Source organism: Myodes glareolus, chromosome 18, assembly GCF_982192425.1.
Source record: "Myodes glareolus chromosome 18, mMyoGla1.1, whole genome shotgun sequence".
In the NCBI taxonomy this organism is placed as follows: domain Eukaryota; kingdom Metazoa; phylum Chordata; class Mammalia; order Rodentia; family Cricetidae; genus Myodes; species Myodes glareolus.
This window is the reverse complement of record NC_142043.1, coordinates 13,392,969-13,406,256: the sequence shown is the minus strand read 5'-3', so window position 1 is coordinate 13,406,256 and position 13,288 is coordinate 13,392,969. Positions and strand designations below refer to the sequence as shown.

The window sequence follows — 13,288 nt, the reverse complement described above, 5'->3', positions numbered from 1 at the left end:
ACAAATACAAATAAAGTGGGAATATGGATGGAGCCCCATGGGGAAAAAATGAAAAATTTAAAAATGAAAGATTTAGAATTAAACCAACGGAGAAAACTAAGATGACTTAGTTTAGAAAATAGCAAAGATGGCAACTTTAAATCGATAACACGATATCAACAGTTGATAAGTGCTAGATTCTTCCCCCTGAGGGAGAAAAAGGCAAACAAGACAATAGGAAGTGCCTGCTCACCTAGTCAATCTTGCTTCTGTCAAAGATGGATGAGATAGTGAAGCACTGAGGCTGTTTTAAGTTTCCCTACAGGGTGGGTTTCACAAAGGCTGGGAAAGACTCCTGAAAGTGAACTGCAGGGGCCCCCCTAAGAACCCACCTCTACCTCGCATGCTCTCAGTTCTCGTGCCTCCACACATCTCTGGGGGCTCAAGTGACCAGTTAAAGCAAGATTCTTGCAGAAATGGCCTGTCTGGGTAGGGCCAAGCCTGTGTTAGAAGTTAGCAAGTGTAGTGTGAGCTCTAAGTCACAGAGGGATGAAAATCCCCAGTGCCTCTGGATGTCTCCCTAGCAAACCACCCTGAAAATCTCCCACTTGGATTAACACTTCAAGGGGAGGCACGGTCTTCAGGAAGTGGCTGAAAGGGTACTATTGCTGTGGCCACATCTCCTGAAACAGGTGGATACATCACATTAGAAAAGGGAGCCATTCTAAGGAAGAAGTACCAACCCAACTCAAGAAACGTTCATTCACGGAATCAAAGCAAAGGCACGGCTCTGCTGGTGGAAAGGGTTTAATGGTTACAGAAAGCAGAAAAGCTGCGCAGGGGAAGGCTAATTCACACCCAGAGAAGACAGGCAAGCAGCCTAAAGCATCCGTCAGGCCTTCAGTTCAGCCTTCCTCAGGTCACCCAGAATTTATCTGTCCGGTCAAGAGCTCTCCGTGGTGACCTATATCCTACACGACCGTGATTCCCCAGCCAGCTGGAACCAGAAGCAGATGTTTCTGCGTTCATGTTTTATATTAACTTCATTTCGCTCAAGATTTCATTAAAAGCCACTTCCAGCCCTGATACGTGCAACGTGAAATCCTGCAGATGAATTGGTCTGTGGATGGTGACAACACTCTTGCCACACTCCATGGATCAAATCGCTCTTTATTCACCAGACTTGGCCAGCACAGCAAGGCCAACGCTAGGCAAAACGCTATGAAAGCCATAGCCAGAGAGTGCTGGTTTAGCTTTCCCCCCCCTCTTTCCTATATAGATTCCCGAAGGAAACTGACACACAGATTAGACAAATCACTTTTCATAATCCTAGGGACTGCTGCATGATGGATCCAGAATATTAATCAAAGGCTGGGGCTGAGTAAAATGTGAATTGAATTTCTTAATGGAGAGAGACGTGAACTTTCTGTCCTTAGATCTCTGGCTGTGGACGTCTCTAAGGCCATGAAAAACGTAGCTACCCAGTTTATAATATTCTGAGAGATATATCACCAAAGTGACAGACTTATCATGGCTTCAGTTTCTGTTTAGAGAACTTGGTTTCCGATGTGGTCAAAGGAAAGTCGGGGGCTGCTGGCAGAGAATTTAAGGGTTGTCCATAAAAACCAAAGTCCTATATGTTTGGGGTCGTTTAAAGACCCCATGATCCTTTTCACTGGTGCCTGGGGGCCTGTCTGAGTTTCAACCAAACACTACGGTCTTGGTATTTTTTATTTAGTCCATAGAATTGCAATGGAGTGAAATATTTTGCTTCCTATGTGAGTGCTGCTAAGATGAACCCCAAAAGTTCGAGTAAAAGTGAATGAGATTTAATACAACACTGGAATCAGCCTACAGTCTGTCCTTCTGTGGAGATCAAAATCACATTCTGAAGTCATTTCTGTGACACGAGTTGTTAGGGTAAAAGACAGGAAGAAAATGAATACTTGGTGAAATGGAGATGCTTTTCCTTGCTCCCCCCTCCAAAAAAGGCTGTTTTAATGTGACGAGGCACCCCAAAGTCAATTCACTACAGCTGTTCTTTCCAGAGGGGGGCACACACCCCAGCAGCCAGGGACAAATCTTCCTGTCTGGATGCCCTCAGGCTCCTAGAGGGTTCTGGATCCTTAGGGAACTACCCAAGAACACCGACACAGTGATCGCTGTTTTACTACTAGCTGCTCTGTTCTAACGAGACCAAAAGCTTGTTAGCATCATTTTCTGACTTGTCCACACCCTGATGGTGATGCACACCCTGCTGGTGATGCGCAGGTGTGAAGGAGGGCCAGGCTTTCAGATGAGAGCACCAGGCAGAGATATGGAAAGCCGGTGTCTGAGAGATCAGAGAAAACATGGCAGGAAGGAGGTTGATAGGAAAAGATTCAAGATGTCCAGGTTTCCCAAGGTTGTATGTGTCTCCAGACACACACAGACACACACGCACGTGCGCGCGCACACACACACACACACACACACACACACAGTGAATAAATAAATGTAATAAAACTTTAAGTATGAATTTCAGTAAATAACCCGTTTGTGTGTTTGTGCATGCATGTCCATGTATATAGGAGCGAACATGGGTGTTTGGCCATGCATGTGGAGATTGAAGAACCACCTCAGATCCTGTAGTTCCGCGATTTCCCACATCCTCTTGCTCTTGGCTGGCTTGACCAGTGAAGCCCAGAGACCCTCTGCCTCCTTAACTCTGGTATTGCCAACTCACAACACCACAGCCAGTGTCTATGGACCAAACTCAAGTCCTCTTTCTTGCAACGCAGGCACTTTGAACACTGAGCCGTTACGCTAGCCCCAGGGATTTTGAGGACTATTAACAGAGATTATCTCAGCAAAATAACCATCCATAACAAAAAGTGATACCCCCTAAATCCTCTTTGTCGCTTCCATATCCATCCAGAAAATGGGTTAGCTCCTTCAGGGGTGCGGGAGGGCAAAGTGCCACCGGCAGTTCGGGAGTAAGTATGGTGCTCTTTAACATCCACTCAAAAGGAAACACACAGAGCAGGCTATTTATTCTAGACTCCACCCTGTAGATTAAAGCCACATGCCAACGTGACCAGCATGTTGTCAGGCTGTGGGCTCACACTGAATCATGGTCTCCACTGCCACTCCTCCCACCGTGTACATTTGCTTCTCTTTGCCTTGGATGGCATTCCTGGTAGTTGGGAGAAGGCAGATTTTTTTTTTTCCCTCCAGTTTGGAGATCCCCCTGAGATTATCAGCAATTATGTAGTAAATCTTGAAGATCTATCTCCCCTCAAACACGGCACACTATAGCGTACTAGGTTACAAGATGCATAATTAGAGCTCATTCAACTGACAGATTAATGGAGGTGTAGGAAAGGCCAGATAGCAGTAAATTAGGCAGCAACCTCGGGCATTACACAGGCACTAAATTGTGCATCCTTTGCCGTGGGTTGGCTGTTCCTCTCAGGGTTTGAAATGTCTCTGTTTTATGAAGTGTTTGTTTAAGGAACCTCAGCTCGGAAGCTTCAGGCCAGCACGCAGCACTCCAATGCCTGGCTTCCGAACCACCTGCCTGCCACACAGGCTACATCCTCACAGCCAAACAAGCTAAATGAATAGCCCATCATGAGACAGCTAACTAAATGGATAGATACGAGGTCAACAATCTGGTAGGCAAGTTGGAAATATCTTTTAAAACTAGTTTCAAAGTTAAAAAGTGGGGGGGGGGGGGCTGGAGAGATGGCTCCGTGGTTAAGAGCCCTCGCTGTTCAATCATGAGGACCAGAGTTAAGATCCCATCACCTAGGTAACCAGTCAGGTACTCTGCAAACACCCACAAGTCCTACTTCAAAGGGACTGGTGACCTCTTGCAGCCTCCCCTCATGTACCCCTGCACGTCTGCACATTTGCACACCTGCACATTTGCACACCTGCTCATGCTCATGTGTATATAAAATTCTTCCTGCCAGATTCTCTGGGCATTTTTATGAAACGAAGTTTCACTCCATAATCCAGGCTGACCTAGAACTCACTGTCTGTATGCAATCCGACATGGCCTCTAACCCACAGCAATCCTTTGGCCGCAGCCTCTCCAGTGCTGGGATTACCGGCACATCCCACTGTTCCTAACCCTAGATGCTCTTGAGTGAAGCCTACTAGGAATCAGGTTAAGCTCTAGGATGTTCCCCCGGCTACAGCCTAACTGAGTGATGAACGTGTTCTCACACTAGAGAGGAAAGCTCGCCAGGACATCAAACAAAGCCACACAGGCTGTGGGGACCAGACAGATGCAGGTGATGTCACGGGCCTTGACTGACAGGGCCTCATCTTTCATCCACACCATTCCCTGAACTCATCAACCAGAGAACACACTTCGGGCATCCTTTCCCCCACCTCCCTTTTACAAGTGTCCTTCTCAAAGTTTTTCTCTAACATTTTACTCCTCTTCTGATTTCTACACTTGTTTTTAACTTTTTAAAATTAAATTGGATTTTAAATATATATATTTTAATATATATAATATATGTATTTAATAATATATATATTAAATATATATACATTTTTAAAAGTGTGCATACATGTGTATCTGTATGTAGGTATGTCCATGTGATTGCAGGTCCCTATGGAGTCCAGAAGTGGGTGTCGAATTCCCAGGATGCAAGAGTTACAGGAAGTTGTGGGCAGCCCAGTGTGGCTGCTGGGACTTGAACTCCATGTCCCTGCAGGAGCAGTGTGTGCCCTTAGCCACTGAGCCATCTCTCCAGAACCTTGATGGTGTCTTCCTAACCAGGAGTCTTCCTTATGAGCTTTCTCCTGGCCTCTGACTCTAGCCTTTTCCACATCGTTCAGTGATTTGTGTATGGATGCGCTCAAAGAGTATTTTTCAAGTACAGCATTAAGGTGACATCTCAATTTCCTCGCCCTGGGTTTAGCTATTCCAAAAGTTGCGTCTGCCAGTCGGTGCGCTCTATTTGTGAACAGATTGCATCGTTATGGAAAATGTCTGCTGACTAACCTAAGTGACAAAGCCTTGTCACTGTCAATCCAATTAGCCAAGTCAGGCTCCCTTTCCCCAGAGACACTACAGCTTCATTTAATGCAATGCAGGCGGTGCTGTGTCCCCAGGGAGCATCTTCATTTCTCCATTGTTGTTCTCATAGGCAGATGGATGAGTGAGTGGGTAGGTAGGTGGTTTTCGTCCACATACCCATACAAGCATGCACTACGGAGCTCTGTGCCGAGAAAGGAATGACTGCTCTGCTCCCTTTCCGAATAGTCTCTCCCTAGAGCTCTTTGTGTTCTCCTGAAACTCCCCCTGGGGAGAAATGCATCTCAAAAGATCCTACAGAAGAGAGACTCCGGAGATAACCCAACCCCTTGGCGATGTCCTACCACCAGGTGAAAAGGAGCTAAATCAGAGGATGTTTTTAGCAAGCACAGAGTAAAGCCTCTGAGAAGGAAAGGTGGGAAAGGAGCTCCAGATGTGCATCCTCTGACTGCTGAGTTCAGGGAAAGGCGTGCATGGAAGCCAAAGAGCTGGCAGTGGAGCCCTGTGATCTCCCCCTCCCACGCACCCCCTGAGAACTTCCAGGAGGGTGCACAACTGGGGTGGACGGCGGGGTGGGGGTGTCTCATTTAGTAAAGAGCCCGCCGCATCCGCATGAGGACCTGAATTCTGATTCCCAGCCTCCACATGAAAGTCAGGCATGGTGGGACACATCTGTGACCTCAGTACTGGGGATGCAGAGAGGCGGGGGCCCTGGAGCTCATCGAGCATCCACCCTAACCAAACAAGTTTCAGTTTCGCAGACAGACTCTGCCTCAAGAAATAAAAACAAGGTGCCGAGTAATTGGGAATGGCACCAAAAGTCAACCTGTAGCCTACAACAGGCTCACGGGCACGTGCGGGTGTGTGCGCGAACACACACGGGCACACTCATAAGAGAGAGAGAGAGAGAGGTACACACCTCATCACAAGTGTCACACAAGATGGGATTCATTCTGGGGTAAACCCAGCGAGGCAGGCACCTGCTGTGCCGCAAGATTTTGAGTCCTTTCTTGGCATTGTATCCCAGGACCATCCTGAAGGCTATAGACGTGGAGAGATTCCTAGAAGCCTTCCATCCGCCAGCTTTGTCTCACAGCAAAACCAGGTTTGCGCAGAAAGCAGCTAGGAAGTTGGTTCGAAAACCCTACCTACACTACTTCCAGGCACTTCAGCCATCTGAATTCCAGGACCCAAGTACAATAAAACAGCAGAGGTGGGAGGCAAGCCTGCAGGAAGAGATCACATCCTAAACTCATCATTAAATTGCTGGGAAGCGTGAGTGATGAAAAAGACCAGAAAATACGATCCTTTGGTGAATTGGGGTCTCATTAATGTTTAATTGGGTCTCCTGTGAGACATTTAAATCTATGGGCAGCCATGGTGGGTGAGAACTCCCCTTTAGCGGCCCCCAAATGACTTCACCCTCCCTTTCATTTCAGTAGTGGAGGGAAGCCAGGACATTTGCTAAACTATTTGAATGGTGGGTGTGTGTTTTAAAGCCTGTATGTGTGAGGCAAGCCACCACAGGGGAGGGACATTCAAGGATGGCTTTTTAGCACATTGCTTACCAAGCACGGGGCAGCCACACTGGAGGTCGGAGCCACCTTGCTTGTTCGCCGGCGCCATTTCTCCCTTTTCCAGAGCAGAAGTCTGCTTCCTTGCTAGTTCCCTAAGGCCGAAACGCAGGGACTTCCAAATATGGAGTGCCGAATGTTCTGTGACCTCTCTACCCAGGTCCCTTCAAATTAGAGCCACTGTTGTGATTTTGCTTCTTAAATTCAACCTCATGACCAGCATGGAGTCCGGGAGGGTAGCAAAGCTGTGGGGTCAGGGGCTAGGAGACTCAGGATTCAGTCTCGGCTGTGAGGAGAGACTAAGCAGGGGTTGGAACAACTGTGAAGCTTAGCTCCAGGCTTCCTTGCTTTGTGATCTTCAAAATGACCTAATCACCCCACCCCAGCCTCTGTTTGTACACCTGCAGAGTGAGGTGCCTGCCGTGTAGGGGTGCACAGCCTCTTGCAAGACACACACGTGTAGCTCAGTTAGAGTCATTCCATTTGTGCTGGGGAACAAGGGAGTCCCTTGGTTCTCCTTGTACTTTTCCTTCTCGCCCCTTACCATACTGGGGGTGGGGGGAATGCAACTTTTGCTCTTTCGTGATTTGAAAGAGTCAGTTTTGTAAAACAGCCAACAGTATAAAGTCCAGTTTCTTCCCCTATCAAACTGCAAGTGTTTTGAGGCCTAGAACCAGAATCTTCTCTCCAGCCCCAGACTCCATTCTTCTTGCCCAACTGTACTCTATTCCCATAGTTCAATAAGTGTTAATTGACTTGAACTGCCTCAAAGTCTAACTGTGTGATAAGGGAGTTGATAAATGAGGCAGTTTTTGTGGGGGTGTCAATGTAGGCCTACAAGAGTTTGTTCTAATGGCTGTGTGTTTTTTAGAGGTTTAGTGAGAGGCAGGGGGATGTCTACTCATGAGTGTAGGTAAATATTCCTGTAATTACTGAGACTGTTCTAACTCAGACACTTCACTGAAGCATAAATCTCCATGTAGTAGATGGAGGTGTGTGTGTGTGTGTATGTGTGTGTGTGTGTGTAGGGGGGGAGAAATTTTAATTCTCAAAATGAATCAAATTTTGGAATTGATCTTCACAGATAAGTTTTCATAAGGAAAAAATGAGTTACCTGTTTTCCATGTTCTCCCTTTCTGGCCTTGGTTTATCGAAAGTATCAACCTACAACTCAGCTTCTTTTTTTTCCTCACTTCAGAAAACAACAACGAAAAATCAGCCCCTGCTTGTCCGCAAGACATCACACTTTTCCAACATGAAAAACACTGCAGTGTAGACAAAGCCCACTTCTCCAGCAAGGATACACTGCAGTGTAGACAAAGCCCACTTCTCCAGCAAGGATACACTGCAGGGTAGACTCAGCCCACGTCTCCAGCAAGAATATACTGCAGTGTAGACAAACCCTTTGAGGGATGCCTGAGTATCCAATACTATACTTCAGAAACCTGAAATGGAAAAAAAAAAAAAATCTAAAACGTGGCTGTTCTGATGTCTATTTATTTATTTATTTACATAATGAAAAGAGAGAAAAAAAAAAGCACCAAGTGTTTCACCTGGCTTGTGTTTGCGGTGACTCATTTTGAGAGTATTCTGAGGGGAAAACCCACCTCCCTTCTATCTCTAGGAAATTCCCTCTTCATGGGAACGAACACCCCAGCTCCCACGCTCACAGGTCTGGGGACCCAGTGGCTGGGGAAGTTGTGTCTGTCTCCCCATTTTAGAAGCTACAAGCCCTAAGGCAAGCCAGGGCTTTCTCTCTAATCAGGGTGTATTTTTCAATCAGAGCAATTTTATGGAGGGGGCTTAAGTGACTTCCTACATTCCTGCTGCTGCCTTCATTTCTTTGCCTGCACAGAAACCCCTACAGGGGAACTGCAAAGAAAACAGAATAAATGGAGGAGGAAGAGACTGCTTTTCCTCTCTTTCCTCCCGAAAACCCCTCGTAAACATCCCACCGCGTGTCACACAACACACGGCCAGCGTTAAGCCTTGGCAGTATTTTGACACACTGCACAGGCCTCTTCTCCTCTTCTTTTCCTTTGAGGTTCATCCTGCAGCCCAGGACTCTGTTCCCCTGCCAACTTGGTGGGAGTGTTTAGTGACTGGAAGGCTGTGGCCCGCTCTCCCCAGAACTTCACACTTCATTTTTCCATATCCCTGGGAACGGCAGCAAATATTTCACCAGCCTGGTTTGCTGGCTACCGCCATAAATCAGACTTAGGCCTCAAAAAAAATATCCAGGCCTGTCAGGGCCTTAAGCTTTATTTTCTGACTCGAACCAGTGGTAAATGAGAGCTTGTATTCTCCTTTAAAACTGTAAAGGGATTTTTAAGGATTGTCGCTGGAAGCCTGCCAGCCATGGGAGATACAGTACGGAGCACGGAGCTGGTTAGGAGAAATTGGGAAAAGTCTGAAGTATGAAAAATGTCTTTTTTTAAAGGCTTTTCAATGAAATGAGAAACAGGGCTTAAATTTCATAAAGGTTTGAAAGAAAGGAAAAAGAGAGGGGGCGGGGGAGACCTGAGCTATTTATGATAGAGACCTTAGGGAACGAAGTGGGATGCTCTTGCAGAGGAGAGAGTTACATTTGCTGTAGCACCCTCTTCTTCTCTGTGTGTATGCAGATCCTCGGGCTGTCCATTAGTCAGTTCCTGCCATCATTACTGACTATATGACAGCAAGAACAAACAGACTGGACAGTTTTATGTGCTGTATATTAATTGCTTCATAATTTAAGCAGACAAACCAGGACAGTGGGGCAAGTCGGTTTGGAAAACCCCCTGATTAAAACGCTAAGCAAGTTTGCAAGGCGCAGATCAGCTCCCAGCCTTTGCCCAGGTAGAGTAATCAAATCTTCATCCACAAAGGCTCCTAGAAGTTGGGAGACTGATAACCTTGAAGGTGGTCGGTATTGCACCAAAACGCCAGGTTCCTGGAAATGTGGCAAATGGTGCAGGCTAAGATCAGGTACAGTGCACAGAAGGGCAGACAGCTGGGGTTGGGGGCTGTGTCGTGTTTATCAAGGCGTATGCATGATTTTTAGCAAGGTGTAAGTAACTGAAAGCAAACCTAATCTGCCCTCTGTCTGCATCAAGTCATCGTGATCACTACAGTCCGGGATCTGGGGAGGTGTGGGAAGTTAGGAGCCAGAGAAATAATGAAGAAAATGCCGAGCCTCTGTGGTTTCAAGGACGACTTAAATCAGGACGGGATGGACAGGGACAGGAACCAGGCCATCTAGAGGACGTGATGTGATCAGGAGAGGTGAGCAGGAGGTAGGAGGGAATGATGAGAGCCCACCAAACTGGTAGGGTAGAAAGGAAAAGAAAATCAAGGCTGGGCTGTCTGAAGGATTTGGAGAGGATCCATCCTGGCCTGGCTTTGCTGGGACTGCACAGATGTCTGTCCCACTAGTGACATCTATGCGTCTGTCCTTCACCCAAAGCTGGGAAGCTGCACTAAACCTTGGGTGTTCCCCAGGTGGATAGGACACAGTTCTCCTGGGTCATTTTCTTGAGGGGGGTGCAGAAGACCCTGCCACTAGATATTCATGTCTGACACAGCTTGAACAATGGTTCCAGTCCTGGCATGTGCCCAGATTGGGTCTGTGTCTAAAACTCATCGCTGCTGGCCTTCTTCACTGACATCAACCTCTTTAGAGGGACAGGAAGTACAGCTAGCACCTTCTTTCCAACCACCTCCCTCATCTCACACCTTCCCCCTCCCACTCAGTCATCCAGAAGGACCTCCTATCGGGCCTCCAAACTGGCGAGGTTTCTTCTACCTCTGATCTTTTTCCTCTGCCTAAAAGATTATCTCCATATGTCTGCAAACTTGGTCCCCTAGGCAAATAATAGGCCTCCACCTGCTTGTGTATGGTTCAAGAATGCTAAGATTTATTTTCAAGTAGTTTTAAGTTAAAAAAAAAAAAAGAGAGAGAGTATTTTGTAAGATGCAAAATTCCAATGACATTCAAGCCAACAAAGCTGTCTTGAAACACAGTCATGTTATCAGTGTATGTATAAGAATGCTTTCAGGTAAGCAAGTTGCACAGAGATTGCGTCACTTATGAATATTTATTATCTGTCTCCGTATGGAAAACTGTGCCTACCCCATTGGAATTCCCCTGGCCAGTCACCCTACCCTCAGCTGACTACCACTCTCCCTTCGTCAGATCCTTCAGGTGCCTCCCAGGACGGCTCTCCCGTCTCATGCTCACCAAGCTTCCTCTTACAAGGTGAATGTGCCGCATACAGATTCCTTCTTCACCTTTTCCCCCTTTAGACTACAAAGTGGCGAAAAGCTCAGAAAGTCATCCGCCTGTCCTAAATGTGCCCTACTGAAAACGGGATTAACAAACACAAAGTGTTTGCAGTGCTTGTCTGTGAGTACCAAAATTATGAGTAATTTTAGTATACTATGTATTTTGTAAGTTTCTATAACATACACTTGTAGATGTTCACTATAATGTATCTACCTGAATTTTCTACAATATATAGTCTATAATGTATGACTATTATTTTAATGGCATTTTACATTTAAAAGATGTATTGGATCCCTTTTAACATAGAAAGCCTGAACTAAAACACACCTTCGAAAATAAGCAAATTTTGCGCAGATTGGTTGCATTCTTAGGAAAGCAACTCTGATTAGTATTATTCGGCTAGTAAATGTGTTGAGTATTATGGGATAACGCGTGTAAGTCTATGTCAGGAGTAGGGAGATGGCTCCGTGGGTAAAATACCTGCCATGTAAGCAGACGAACTTGAGTTCTGACAAGGGAACACATCTAAAGCCGAGTGGAGAGGTATTACATGTCTGTAATCTAATGCTCCTAGGGAGAGTTGGGAGGCCAGCTAACCTGGCACACAGATGATCAATAAAAGGCCCTGCTTGAGACAGGTGGAAGGTGAGGACCAACACCTGAGACTGTCCATACGGTCCTGGCACATCTACAAAAGCCACTGAGCTGCCAATGGCGTGGGGTGGGGGAGGGGGGTGCACGTCAGGTGGATAACATCTCATTCGCTCTGACCTCGGAGAGTTTGGGTGTTGGCTGATCTCTCTTATCATTGAAGAGCCACCTAGGTCAAACCATTTCACGGTGTCACAACCCCCTATTTCCCCCAGCACTTTGTCACTTGTGTCGTTTGCAAAGTGGTAAATGAACAGGACAACATACACCCTTCTCCCGCATCTATGGAACGCTGAGGAGTACTTGAGAAACTGGGCAAGACCCTAGGTACTCGAAAACCATCCTGCAGCAAGGATGGCTGCAGGAATAATAACTGGAACTCTCACTGTGGCCAGGCCCAACCCTTCCCCAGCACCATGCCTTCTAAGTACCGCGAGTCATCTGGTCCCTACAATAGCTAGGCCAGTGGCTCTCGGTCACCGGGAGCTTTGCGTACATACCAATACCTAGAACCCACCCACGGGAACCTGAACCAGAAGCCCCCCCATCTGTTACACCAGGCTAGTCATACTTTGGTCGGTGAATAAGTAGGACACTTCTGGGGTGGAGGAGAGGGGTAGAGAGCTTGTCCCCTGACCGCACCTCTCTAACCACATCTAAGTTAAAACCACAAACCAAGTAAACAGGTAGGAGAAGGTCGACACTGTGATTAAGAGGAAGGAGAGAGAGGGTGGAGGAAAGGGGGGGCATAATAAGTCCTCCTTCATCGATACGGTCTTCCTCTCAAATCACATGTTGCACGTTGGACACGATCTCAGTGCAGTAGGGATGAGTTGCTAATGCATCTGTGGGAAAGCCTACGCTCTCTCAAGACGCAGGCTGCAGCAGCTGGGCCTCACTAACGTCAACTATCACTTCTCTCTTCCCTTCACCCTCCAGGCCACCCTCATACGTCTCACAGCTGCTGTCCCCGCAACACACACTAAGGCTCATGCTTGCATTACCACCTTGCCTGTGTTTCTTGGGGGTCCAGCACCTGAGGCAGCCACCCCATGTGAAGAACTGTTTCTCTTAAAATGCCCCAATTTCAGTGGCCCATCTTAAGAGTGTGCAGCGGGGTGGGCCACATCAGGATGTGCCTGGTGGGAGAATGTGTGCACTGGGGTGTTTCTCAGAAAGGAGGAAATGGGTACATGGAGGTCTTGTCTTACACATTGACCAAAGTTGCAAAGAAACTGAAAGAACCCAGCTCCCATCCCCGTTTTCCTCCTTAAACACCTGCCCTTCCCCAGCCAGGGCCTCTTTGCTTTCTCTCCTTAGAAACCGTTAGGTTTTACTTCAGGCTAACTACTAGGTGTAGGGCAGAGACTATGTTCTACAGGACCTCTTCAGGTATACTCTGTCTGTAGATAAAAAAACTGGGGTGCAGGGAGATTGGACAGTTTGCCCCACACCTCCTGATTAGTGTTGACAAAGAAAGGTTTAGATTCAGGGCTTTCTGAGAGCAGAGCTGAGGTCCACGACCTTGACTAGGTACTGTAGACTTTGTGGGTGGTACACTTGATCTGTCAGTGAAGTTAGAATTAGTTCCCAAAGGACCTGACCCTTGTCAATTGAATGCACAAATACTCAGAGCTACGTATGTAACTGTGATGAAGATCCATGTGTGATAGTGTTCAGAAGTCCAGTTGTGATGGGGATCCATGTGAGCTGGTGTTTAGGAGCATCTAGATGCTTTGGATTTCTAGCCTCTGTCTGTAAAGTAGAATATCAGGACCTAATTCC

At 46.9% G+C, this 13,288-nt stretch overlaps 1 protein-coding gene across 3 annotated transcripts in view; it reads right to left on the bottom strand.

The window, feature by feature from the left end:
• Positions 1–13,288, bottom strand: part of Runx2 (RUNX family transcription factor 2) — a 312,262-nt gene that overhangs the window by 61,103 nt on the left and 237,871 nt on the right. The gene's annotated exons all lie outside the window — the stretch shown is intronic.